Source organism: Hippoglossus stenolepis, chromosome 8, assembly GCF_022539355.2.
Source record: "Hippoglossus stenolepis isolate QCI-W04-F060 chromosome 8, HSTE1.2, whole genome shotgun sequence".
Lineage (NCBI taxonomy): Eukaryota > Metazoa > Chordata > Actinopteri > Pleuronectiformes > Pleuronectidae > Hippoglossus > Hippoglossus stenolepis.
The window spans coordinates 1,989,561-2,001,709 of record NC_061490.1 but is presented as its reverse complement, the minus strand read 5'-3'; the positions used below and the strand labels follow the sequence as shown (position 1 = coordinate 2,001,709).

Genomic DNA, 12,149 nt, shown 5'->3' with positions numbered 1-12,149 from the left:
TAATAGGTTTTTTGGTAGTTTTTCCTTACTCTTGTTGAGAGTTAAGGGCAGAGGATGTCACACCTTGTCAAGCCCTATGAGACAAATTGCGATTTGTGAATAATGCGCAAACAACATTTGATTGATGTTGAATGTATAATTGGCCCCTCTGTGTATATTGTGGCCCCCTTATGGCCCCCATTTAGAAAAACCCTAGATCCACCAGTGCAAAAATGACCCCACAGACACATAGTGGTTGATCTGCAATAGAAGATATTACATCGGAAAAATACCCATATATTTCATTACTGCAAACACTGTAGCAGGCTCATCCCTGCAGAACAAGCCAGGATGACAGCTCACCCTCCTCCTCCTCTTCCTCCTCCTCTCCCCCCCTCGCCATGCTGGGACGCCGGGCTTGGTATAGTCCGCTCCTCCCCTATCTTACGTCTCACCAATGGTAGTTCCTATTGGGAGAAGGTCAAATGACTCCGCATGTCTGCCTGTGTGTACATCTCCCGTAATGGTGCACACGCCTGCCGACCAGACAGTGAATCCCGAAGCGGTTTGTGTGAGGCGGCTCGTCGCGTGTCGCTCCCGCTGAAAGTAAGTACAGAGATGCTGAAGGTCGCTGTTGTTTCATGAAACAACCCAGCCGGCTCCACGCTTTCACTGTGGTTTCCTCATACAGCTTTAATGTTTGTGGAGTGTTGTGTTTCCGTGCAGCTCTGCCGCTCTGGCTCTTCGCAAATAGTTTGGTGTTAGTATCTGGACGATGCTGGTTGTTGTTGTTGATGTGGCGGTGCAGGTGAAATTCAGGTGAAGGGACGCGCGTCATTTTTTAAAACACGTTGTTTGACGCCATTTCTGTCTTACAACTCTACTTCTGTGGCCATCAGGGGGAAGCTTACTTCTCGTTTACCTCTAAACACAACTACAAACGCACACAGCTGGCATTTCTGTGCCCTGGAACACGTCTTTTCGAGCTTTAGTGAACAAATATCCCAGCAGGTGTGGAGCCCCCGTAGGGATATTAAAGGGGCACTTATTGGTGCCATGGCAGAGTAACTGTAGGTTTGAGTGCAGTACGGACACTGTAGACTTGTACTGTGCGATATAAATGTAAATCAAAAGTATATAAATAAGTACAAAATCCAGAAAATGAAAGTGTGCCATTTATAAAATCAGTAGTTTTACATGGAGTTGATAATTGAATGTTTACCTCCCTTTACCCTCCTGTAAATGCTATCTGAGGTCAGTGTTAATGTGGGAGTGTGGAAAGTTCACTGCTCAGCACCTGGGAAGCTCAGAGGAGTGGAGACTTAATGAAGTGAGTCATCAGAGAGAGCCTCCAACTCCCCTCCTGCAGGGTAGCATGCAGCTAAGCCTATTACACCATTGCATAATGCAATAAGGTATAGTCCCATAAGGTAAGCCTCAAAAAAGTGAGCGGCCCCTGGGGGTGAGATGGATGAAAGCCTGTACCTTGCATTGTCCAGACTCCTTAATCTCTCATTATACATCCTTATAAAACATATCAGTCCAGAGTGGAGGGCTCAGCATGTTGAACTGAGAGAGGGAGCTGTGTTGCTGTTACTGTCCAGGCACACACTGCTCTACTGATGTGCCCAGAACTTTGTTCAAGGGGAAAGCAGAGAGAGATAGAGGAGGTGACAGGGGTTACAGGTCAGGATTGGTGTTTTTTCACTTGATTGATATATATTATAATATGAGATTATGATCAAGCTAGGATGCTGTTTATTGTCTTTTATTCAATTTAATCAGTTTTATTATTCAATTTATATACTTTTTATTTCCTGCGTGCAATAGCCTCAACACTGTACAACATCCGCTTTACAAATAAAGATTTAAATTGAAATGAGCCTCACAGGAAAAAATATAACTCCAGAACTCATCCCTGTCAGTTCTGTAAAGGATGGAAGTGATAAACACACACACACACACACACACACCATGAATGATGACTCTCATAATCAAATTATGCATGGTCCTGCTGGTTTTGATTAATCCTTCACCCTGCCATCATCAGTAAGTTCTTGCTGTTACCAATTGATTACTGCAACGAGATTCATGTTGATGGAACCTAACTATTTTGCTTTGTAGAAAATTATTACACACATGCTACTTTAAAAAGAAACAAATTCAATTAGTAAAATATAATAAAAATAGGCTAGATGTCTTATTAAGGTGGCCATGACAAAACTTTGTATCTCAGATTCATCTGTGAAAAGCTGTGTGGTATTTCAATAGCTGCAACTATCTCATCTATTTCTGAAACCTCATTAATGCAAGCATACACACACACACACACACACACACACACACACACACACACACACACACACACACACACACACACACACACACACACACACACACACACACACACACACACACACACACACACACACACACACACACACACACACACACACACACACACACACACACACAGCTCCCAGGCAGAGCCGAGAACCCCTGTGCTACCCTGAGGGATACAAACACTGAATTACTAACATCACTTCTGACTTGTTGCCAGGCAGACTGTTTCCTGGAAACACGCTTTGTGTTAAATTAATCCGTGTTAAGCCGCTGTAGTTTTTTTATAACCTTAAATGAGCTGTTTCTTTGAACAATATATAGAACAAGCTGCTTTTACACTGAGCTGATGCTGTTTGACCATCTATAATTTGAAGGTAAATTAGTGGCTCCATGCAGATGCAAGTGATTCCATGGGGATAGTGTAGTTTCTAAGTACTGCAGTTCAATGTAAAAAATGCAGATCCCAATAACACTCCCTCTGAGTGATTAATGGTACTTGTTTGTTCTATAATAGAGCTGTGTTTCCATATTGCTTATTTACTATACATATGGTTCTCCAGTGGGGTTTTTAAGGACTCTTCAATCAAACAAACCACCGTCACTGGTGGAGACGCAGTCTTACGTCTGCCTCTGTGTTAATCCATATTCAAATCTCCACTTGAACTCAAGAAGTTGTGGAAGTTCTTGCAATGGAAAAGACTAAGGACGCATTGAAGCTGAACAAGTGCGCTTCCACGTGAGAATGATAATCTTAAATAATAAATCTCTAAAAAAGGGGTAGAGGTGGAGATGTATTGTTTGCAGCCAAATTCACTTTCCCTCTGATCATGGGCCAAAGTGTTTACTCAGTTAAGCACTTTGTTCAGGCTTCACAATGACCTTTTGGTTGATCATTCTGACAACATGGTATTATGGAGTCCAAGAAAACAAATGGTATAAAAGCGTAGTTTTGGTTTATGTGTTGAATTGAACGATCAATATGTATTTGCAAACTACTCCTGCATGGCAGACTTGGCAGCTGGAGGGGAAAGTTTTTCTTTCCCTACTTCCACTTTTGAATAGACCGTGTGTGTAACTTACCAAGCTCCATATTCCCCAATATATGATACAACGTAAATGATACATTTCAGCTCAGATTGTCTATAAAGCTGTCTGTAAGCTCTGTGTGGCTCTAAACAGATGTCATCCAATGTTTTGTCCCCAAAAACTGTTTGATATTTAGTTTATAATGATAGTACAGAGAGAAGTACTATGTTTGACACTTGTTATATTGCATCCTGACATTTTGTGATGAGAATAAACGTGAATAAAAATTTAACTCATTACTTCTTCCATGAACATTTGCACCTGAATGGCGTCAGGTAAATTTCCAATGGTGGTGGGAAAAAAACTACTCCCATGATCATATGCTGGTCTTTTGTTATTGTTTGGATTGAGCAACCCCTAGCAGCCAAAGTTACATATTTAACATTTCTATTGATTACTTAATGCCCTTATTGTTGCAGTTTTACTTTCCCATTTTGTTTTAAACTCAGTGGTATTCATGTTAAATGTTGAAAAGAAATACCTTCCAGTTCAGCAGCTGGATGTGCATTTGAATTCAACCCAGGTACCAGCAATAAAAATGCTAGATAAACTAATTTCTTCAGTGTTAGGCAATTACTAATCTTTCACAGACTGTATTTTTGGTAGTGCTGAATTTATGGAGTTGATAGAGGAGTGTGGGGGTGCTGTTGTAAAACATGAATTGATGGAGAGAGAGCAAGACAGACAGACAGACAGGGAGGGAGGGAGGGAGGCTCTTGAATGCACAACAAAGCAATTAGATAATGACAAGGGCAGTGACACAGTGATTTGTTGCCTTCTGTTATAATGGGATTCTAGGAATCCAGTTCAAAATTGTTTAAATTAATTTTAAAGCTTCCAAGAAATGCATTCCTTCCATTATGTTGCTTTATGGCTCCATGCTGGCTCCAGACTTTGTTTACAAAGTAGCTCCAGAGAATCCCAGACAGGGGGATGCTTTCATGGCATGTCGATGCTTTATCTGAGGTTCCTATATGAACATCCATCTCCATCCACCCACTCATGATGATTTTATGTTATATGTGAAAGAAAGTGCAACCCCCAGGTCTCCTCATTTTGGTATACAAAGCAGACAAATGATTAGTTTGTGTGTTTTCTTGAAGGCTCTCCCACTGTGTAATTTCCATCTCTTTTGTTGGCTCTCTCACTGATTTCCCACCATCTAATGATGATAATCTCTAGAGAGAGTTAGCGAGGGTGAACAACCTCAGCAGATCTAAGCAGAGAGACCAGGTGAACAATAGGGGAGGACGGACATATAAAGTAGCAGATGTAGGATGTACTGTAGCTTACATGGTAGCCGGTCGGGCTTGGTCTAATAGCTTTACCTACATACAGTAAACAGCACCATGGGACTGGTTGGAGGATTACAGAGGATTTGCCCCGCTAAGCCAGAAACCCAGCCCAGTGACCCCCCGTGTCTCCTCCTCCCTTGAACCAAGCAACAAACCACCCACTTCTTTCTCTAAGTCTTCCTGGCACATGATGCACTGGGGGCTGGCCATGTGACCCAAATCACTGATTATAGATAGGATAAAGAATGGTGTCGGCACTCTTTGGATGTTGATGTTTCATAAATGATTAAATTGGTTTCCCTCAAATTGATTTGAGAGTGATGAAACCGTGCTTATTTCCTCTCTTCTACCATTTTTCAGCGCTGCTCAGGCTGACGTTTTCTGATAAATCTGCAAAGTTTTACCTCAATAACAAAACTTATCATCCAAATAGCTGTCAGGGTGCATTAAGGGCAAGTTCTGAATGTAACCCCCCTATCCTCCCTCCCTTGCCAATGGAGTGATAATGTGACAGCCAGATGACATGCATCACACAACGCACGCCACGTAACTTGACGGGAAGAAGGCGACGCTGTCAGCAAACTAAAATCTGATTTGGCTCCATCGCTGAAGTTGAGCGAGCATTGCCTTTAGTTCCACCGCGGAACACTGCATGAAAGCTAATTGAATCAAAGCAAGGGGATGGGGTCATTTTTTTTTTACTGACACTCCACAGGCGTTTTGTCTCTGTCAGCCTAATATTAAGCAGTGAAGTGACTCAGCACAGAGCCGTCCCCAATCCAACTGTGTGCATGTCTTTAACTCAAACTGACAGTGTTCCAGCTCTCGTACATACCTTGCCATTAGCTAGGAACGCTGAGTTTTTCTCTTTTTTTTCCCCCTCCTGTTTTCTTTTTTAAACACCACTGTCGTCATCGTGTGCGGCCTCTGTGCATTAGAAGCACTCACAGGCAAAAATAGATCAACCCAGGAAGGCGGAGGTTTATTTTAGGTGAACACTGAACTCCAAAGAAAAGATATTCAGTAGTTTTCAGTGCATCATGTAATCTCATGGGGGCTGTGTAGTTCCTGACTAGAATGATGTCACGCTCTTCAATGAAGCAAAAGCAGAGTCATCATACCTTCGCTGAATGAGTGACTTTGTTGCTTTGCCCTCATGTCAATATTTATTTAAGCGGTTCATTTTTTATCGACCCTTTGATTGACTTGGTCACCTTTAACGTTGCTTTAGTATGTAATATGCAGGAGGCTGTGTTGCACATTTAGGCTTGACTTAGGAACTGTGGAAAATGTTCAGCTGCTTTTGACGCTGTAAACACAGAGTAGAGGTGTGGACGGATATTATTACCTCCGCCAGGGAGCTTATATTCTACGTTTTGTTTTTTTTGTCTGTTTGTTTGTTTGCAGGATTATGCAAAATCTACTCAACCGATCTCCATGAATATTTGTGGAGGAAATTTTGCAGAGGGGTGGGGCATGATCGGAGGAAGGTCCAGGAATTTTTGTGTGGATTTTATTCAGGGGGCAGTTCCAGGATTTCTTTTCACTTTAATTAACTTTGCAATTAAGAGCGTTTCTCAATATTTTTGATGATTTCTCAGAGAGTACTTAATGGATCTCAATGCAAAAATCTGACAGGTTCAGGGGAATGACGTTGTTTGCAATTTGGTGCAGATCCAAATAAAAAAAAAAAAACTAGTGAAATTGAATGTGAAGAGGACTGTTGGTGCCCTGATGAGGTATGCACGCCACTGAGTCCCATTATAGATTTAGTTTGGCTGATTATGATTTGGGTCAGACCAGATGTGGGCAGCTGTGAGATAAAATCATAAAGTATGTGGAGATGAGGATTGTAATCATCTGTTTCTTATTTTCAGTTTTTTTTTGTCCTCAGGATCAGTATGTTTGACATTTTCATCTCAGCTCAAGGTCTGATCATACTGTACAGTTCTGTTATCCACATATTCTCATCTTCATCTGCATGTGGAAGTGGCTCAGGTGTCATCACAGGAGGTTATATTTACCACTTGTTATATTTTCCACTTGTCACCATGTGTCATAACACCTGAGCCATTTCCATTCCCTTGAAAGCTTTGTATTATTTTTTTTTAAGTGTTAAAGGGATAGTTCACCAACAAATTTAAATTCACTCATTATCTACTCACCACTATGCCGATAGAGGGGCGGGTGAAGTGTTTGAGTCCACAAAACACTTCTGGAGTTTCAGGGGTACATTTTTTTTTGCAGCAGAATCCAATACAATACAATTGAAGTCAATGGTGAGTCCTTCTTCAGACATAATAAAACACAAAAAAAACTTCACATGCCTCCATACTGCTCCTGTGGTGTTGACTCGAAACAAGGTAATTTACACCGTAAACCAAAGCCTTTGTGAGTGAATGAGTGAATTTTCAGTGAACTATCCCTTTAAGGGTTAGTTTTTTTTCTATTAAATTCAACCCTTGATATCAGGTAGCAGGTGAAATCCTGTTTAAAAAGCTGTTAACAGCAAGCAAACATAAAATAGTGTCAGTTTTAGATTAGAAGATTGATATCACCCTCATGTTTACACACTAAATATGAAGAGAGGCAGCAGCACAAATTGTAAATACTGTGGACATTTTGGTTTTTGTGCCAATATCTTGATTGTTATAATCAAGATATGAAATGATGATGTGAGGGCTTTAAAGATTTGCTCATGTTCTTTGACAAAGCCAGGCTATCTGTTATTTCCTGCTGTTTTCAGTCTTTATGCTAAGCTAAGCTAACGGTGTCCATGCTCTACCAATAGACTGATACAATCCACAGAGCTTCCACTAAGGTCATCTGGGGAAAAACAAATCTACTCTTGGTGTACAAATCTGTTTACAAATTCCTGCACATGGATTACGCATTTTAATCCACGTGCAAATGTTTTGAAGTGACTTCTTTCTGCAGAGAAAAGGGATTTGAGCATTTTGTTGGTGAATGCATCAACAAAGTCCAAGATACAATGCTAGGTTTTGTTTTGCATTTCACAACTCTGATTGTATAATGTTGTATTATTGTGCATATTGTGCTTTCTAATCTAAGAGGAAAGCCGTTGTCAAACATGAACTCCAGAGTTTGCCTTTCACATATGAAGAGCGCAGCAGGAGATTCTGCGTTAAGATGCGTTCACAACAACAGTAAATGCATGCAGGAGGGACGTATCATATATATATATTCCATTGCTGTAACCACTTGTGTTTTTGTTTCCTCCTCAACAATGCAATCGGCCTTTATCACCAACTTGTCTTCTCCATGTATGATACCTCTCTCACCCTGGGATATTTGTATTTATTAGTTTCTTTCAGGTTTGCATCCGTTACTTGTTAGAAATGTCATCAACAGGCCTGCTCACAAATCCATGTGTACCGTTTACAAATCTGTAGGCACAGCTTACAACAGCACTGCCAAATGTAAAACCATTCCTTTACATCCACCTCACTCTTATTACATTCCCTCACCTCTAGCTCTGTCTGTCAACATTTGATTTGTCCTTGCCCAGATCTACTTACGACCTCTCTATCTCGAATTGTTATCATGCAGGATTTTGGGCTGTATGTTGTTCTGTTTTTAATTCAGTTGTTAAGAAATATAATCCTGGGCTGATGGACAAACTGTTGTGGTTTCTACATGTGAGCTGGAGATCATTTTATGCAACAAAATATTATGTTTACTAGCACTCAATATATAGATAGACACTCTGCCAAGGCCCAACAGTCTCCTTATATTCAATCAAGCTGCACCAAATTTCACACACCCTCAATGTGCCTGATTCTTTTTAATCAAGATCCATGTATTAATCCCTGGAAAACACCCTATCTCACGATGGAGATCCTGGATTAGCCCCTTTTGTCTGGATCAAAACGTCAATGGGTTCTTTCTTGGCCCATGTGCCATCCTTCCACTAAGTTTTGTGGAAATCTGTTCTGTAGCTTATGGTGAAGAAGCTGAGAAACAAATCACCAACAAACCATCTGATCTGATTCTCTCTGCTAACTCTTGGAAAAAAGGTGAATAATTGTAAATCATATCCAATTGTATCTATTAAACGAAAAGGCCATCAGTTTTACATGGAGCTCACTTGTTATCTTGTATTTTAGATTTATTTCTGGACTGGGCTCAAAATATTTAGTAAAATAAATGAACTCTGCCAGTGTGAACTCGTATTCTGTTTAGTGGAAATGGTAATTTGAAGAAACCTTTATGGTATTACATATTTCATCCTCATTGTGGTGGCATTTCCATTAGCATAAATTGTGCCTCTAATATCACCCTAAGTACGGCATCTGTTAAAGATATAGCTGTGATGTTTCAGGGTAGAATGAGTCCCCTGGTGCTCTACGAGGAACTAAACTGAGGAGCTGTACTATCAGCAGCGAGCCACTACACGTGTTAACTTAAATCTTGCGGTTATATAGTTTTCTGCTCATCTATCTAAATGAATCCAGTTTTTGAAAGGAATTCTCGAAATTAAACATGCATCCGTTGTCATTCTTACGTCTCCCATAGATATTTGAGTAGTGTCAATACAGAAGCACCATTAATGCTACGTGATGTTTGGGCAGTGTAATCAAACAAGATAAGTCCATGAGCCGTTTCCACTGACGTGTGGCTGGCAAAATGTACATTGAGAGTTTTCATTTGCCAGGGAAATGTTCTCATCCAGCGCAAACCAACAGTGACACATCTGACCTCAAGCGTACTGTGGAGCTCCTCCAGGGGACATGGATAAGACGCCCCTTAGAAGATAACAATCAGGAATCGCGACCATTAACCCAACTCAAACACTGAGAGTCAAAAATGACAGAGAGGGTGTTTATTCGTTGCCCAGTAATTGACTGAGCATTTCCATAATGGCATTGTGTTTCCTGCCAGGCTAATGTGACCCCTATTAGTTCAGGAAACGTACCACAATCAGGTTCTGCCTGCGTGGCTAGACAGGCAGCCGAGGAAATGAATTGGGGAGAAAAGGAGAGATGTAAACAATGGTGAGGTGCAGACAATGGGACAACCAGGGGACATGGATGGAGATGAGTCATATCACTGCAGTAAACTGGGCCCTGATTGAAATGCTGCTGCAGCAGTCTGTCTGGTTCAGATTTTGGGCGTCCCACTACTGACATTTAATCCTCAACAGATACTTACTTATTTCAGATAAGGCTTTGGTTTCTCTTTACTAAATGCTTTCCTTAGAAGTATCGTTCTTTAAGAAAATAAACACTTTTTGGTTTATCAGGCAACGTTACACACAGTTGCAGGAAGCTGAGACATCAGAAAGTAAATAATACAAAACCCTTTCAGCCTCTCCTCGTCTGTCTTGAATGTTGCAAGATAGACCAGAACAGAATAGGGACTTGCCTTGCTTAAGAATAATCTGTCATCTCCACCTGCTGCTTTAGGTGGGTGGTGTTGTTTCCCTTCCTCTGTGTGTCCTCGAGGCTGTTACTGATTTAGCTGTATGCTGGGCAAGCTAATCCCACCCCTGATCAATACTCCACTTCTCCTGCTCATACTCTGGACCTCATCCAGGAAGCAGCAAAACTGATATCTTTATTTACCTTCTCGCCGCTCATTCACAAACCCAATGGCAAATGGAGAATTGAAATTTGCATTTAAATTAGTATGGATTTAGTACAGTGAATATAGCTTACGGTATTTGACTCAGATTGCACCTGGGCTCATGTGGTTGCATTGTATACATGCTTAGCTCATCTTTGTGTTGTGTGAAATAGCTCTGTCGGCCCTCATCTTCAATCAGCCAGCGCCGAACACGTCACTCTTGTGTGGTCGTTGTTTTATGGTCAGCGGCTTTCAGCAGAATTGCAGACCCGAGCATTGGCGGTACCTGCTGTCCCTATGTCTGTCTGAGGGATTTGCCTCAATCCATTACATGCTTGGATGCTGATAGTGTTTGTCAGGATGCTCAGCACGCCCAGAGACAATTAAGTTCAAACACAAGGCTGGTTTAATGAAGCTCGGCAGGAAAAACATCCTCAAACAAGGTTCTTTTGCAGTAGAGATGGAAGTAGACGAGGTCCATTCATGTCCGGGGAAACCACATGGCTCCACCAGTTCACTGTTGAAGTTTAGGTTTATGCACTGGTGACAGTGTAGAAAGACAGACCATACAAACAAATTTAACTCTGTGTATACTTAATACTTGCAGTAGCTAATGTGATAATGATACGCTCCATTTACCACTTCACAGTCAGCATAGGTAGCATCACAGACATCATCCTTGGTGTAAGCTGATTTCCTTTATCTGTATTAATAAGTAAAGTAAAAATTCTTCCAGGTGGCAGATTTTGACAAGAAATCATCTTAATTAGATCATTTTAGTCCGGTGTTAATCTGCATGTGAGTAATCTGAGTGATCAAGGTTTTGGTCTTCCTGAGTGAAATTGTTGCATTAACTTAGCCATGTTGAGTAAATCTGAATTGCAGGGTTTCCAGCTTTGGTCCAGGGAGTGTTTTTCATCCTTTGCTTAATTGATTACAGTTATCATGATTTAACTCAGATATTTATTCAGCTAAATTGGTTGTTTGAACACAAGCAAGGGTTAATAACAATATCAACGACAACATTATGAATAGAGGTAGCACAAGTAAAGAGTCCAAGGGCACTGTCTGTATAACTGTGGACCAAGTCTGAAGCCAAGGAACAGATGTGAAAGGTGCCATGGACTGTGGTCCAGACCAACAGATCAAAGTTTAATCAGACCAAATGAGGTGGTCTTGATCCAGATCAAACAAACCATGGTTTGGATCATGTGCAGCCTCTGTAATGTTTGAACCAAAAGGACGTTCATTTGACAGTAGTTATATGATAATAATATAACAGAGGCAACTAAATAAACTTGGTGAACATGTTTATTTATTTTCTCTATTCTAATGGAAAAACCATCACTAAGAATAAGCGAAAACAACAGCTAAATTGACAACAGGCTAACATCAGACACACAGCTGTCTACTAACCAATCAATGTCAAGTATAGGTATCCTCAGCCCTCATAGGTGATGATGACAGGATGTACGTATGTCATAGAAAAGTCTTTGGGTTAATTTCATGTTTTGAAGTCACTTTCCTTAAGGATCCTTTACTTTCTCATCTCTGGTGGAAGTTGCATTTCACTCTTTACTCTGTATTGCTTTAAAACTGAACTTTTTGGTTTGTTCTAAAAGTGAATTTGTCCTCATATAATTTCAAATAAGTGCATTTTCAGTTTTTGTCTTGCTTCTTGATTGAGACTGAGGGTTAGTATTTTTTCTGAGGGACGTGCTGGGTTTGGTGAGCACTCTGTGTGATCATTTTAAAACCCTGCAACAATGTGATGAATGGAAAAGGAAATTGTGCAAAATTATCCCTCTCAATTCCCTGGGCTCAGAATTTTCCCTCAGATTAGATAAACAGTTTGCTTTA

At 40.7% G+C, this 12,149-nt stretch overlaps 1 protein-coding gene across 1 annotated transcript in view; it reads left to right on the top strand.

Annotated features, from left to right (window-relative positions):
• Positions 1-429: 429 nt before the first annotated feature.
• oxr1a (oxidation resistance 1a) overlaps positions 430-12,149 on the top strand; it is a 157,115-nt gene continuing 145,395 nt past the window's right edge. Inside the window, exon 1 of the mRNA XM_035164303.2 lies at positions 430-585. The gene's annotated coding sequence lies outside the window, so the exon portion shown is untranslated. The remainder of the gene's footprint in view (positions 586-12,149) is intronic.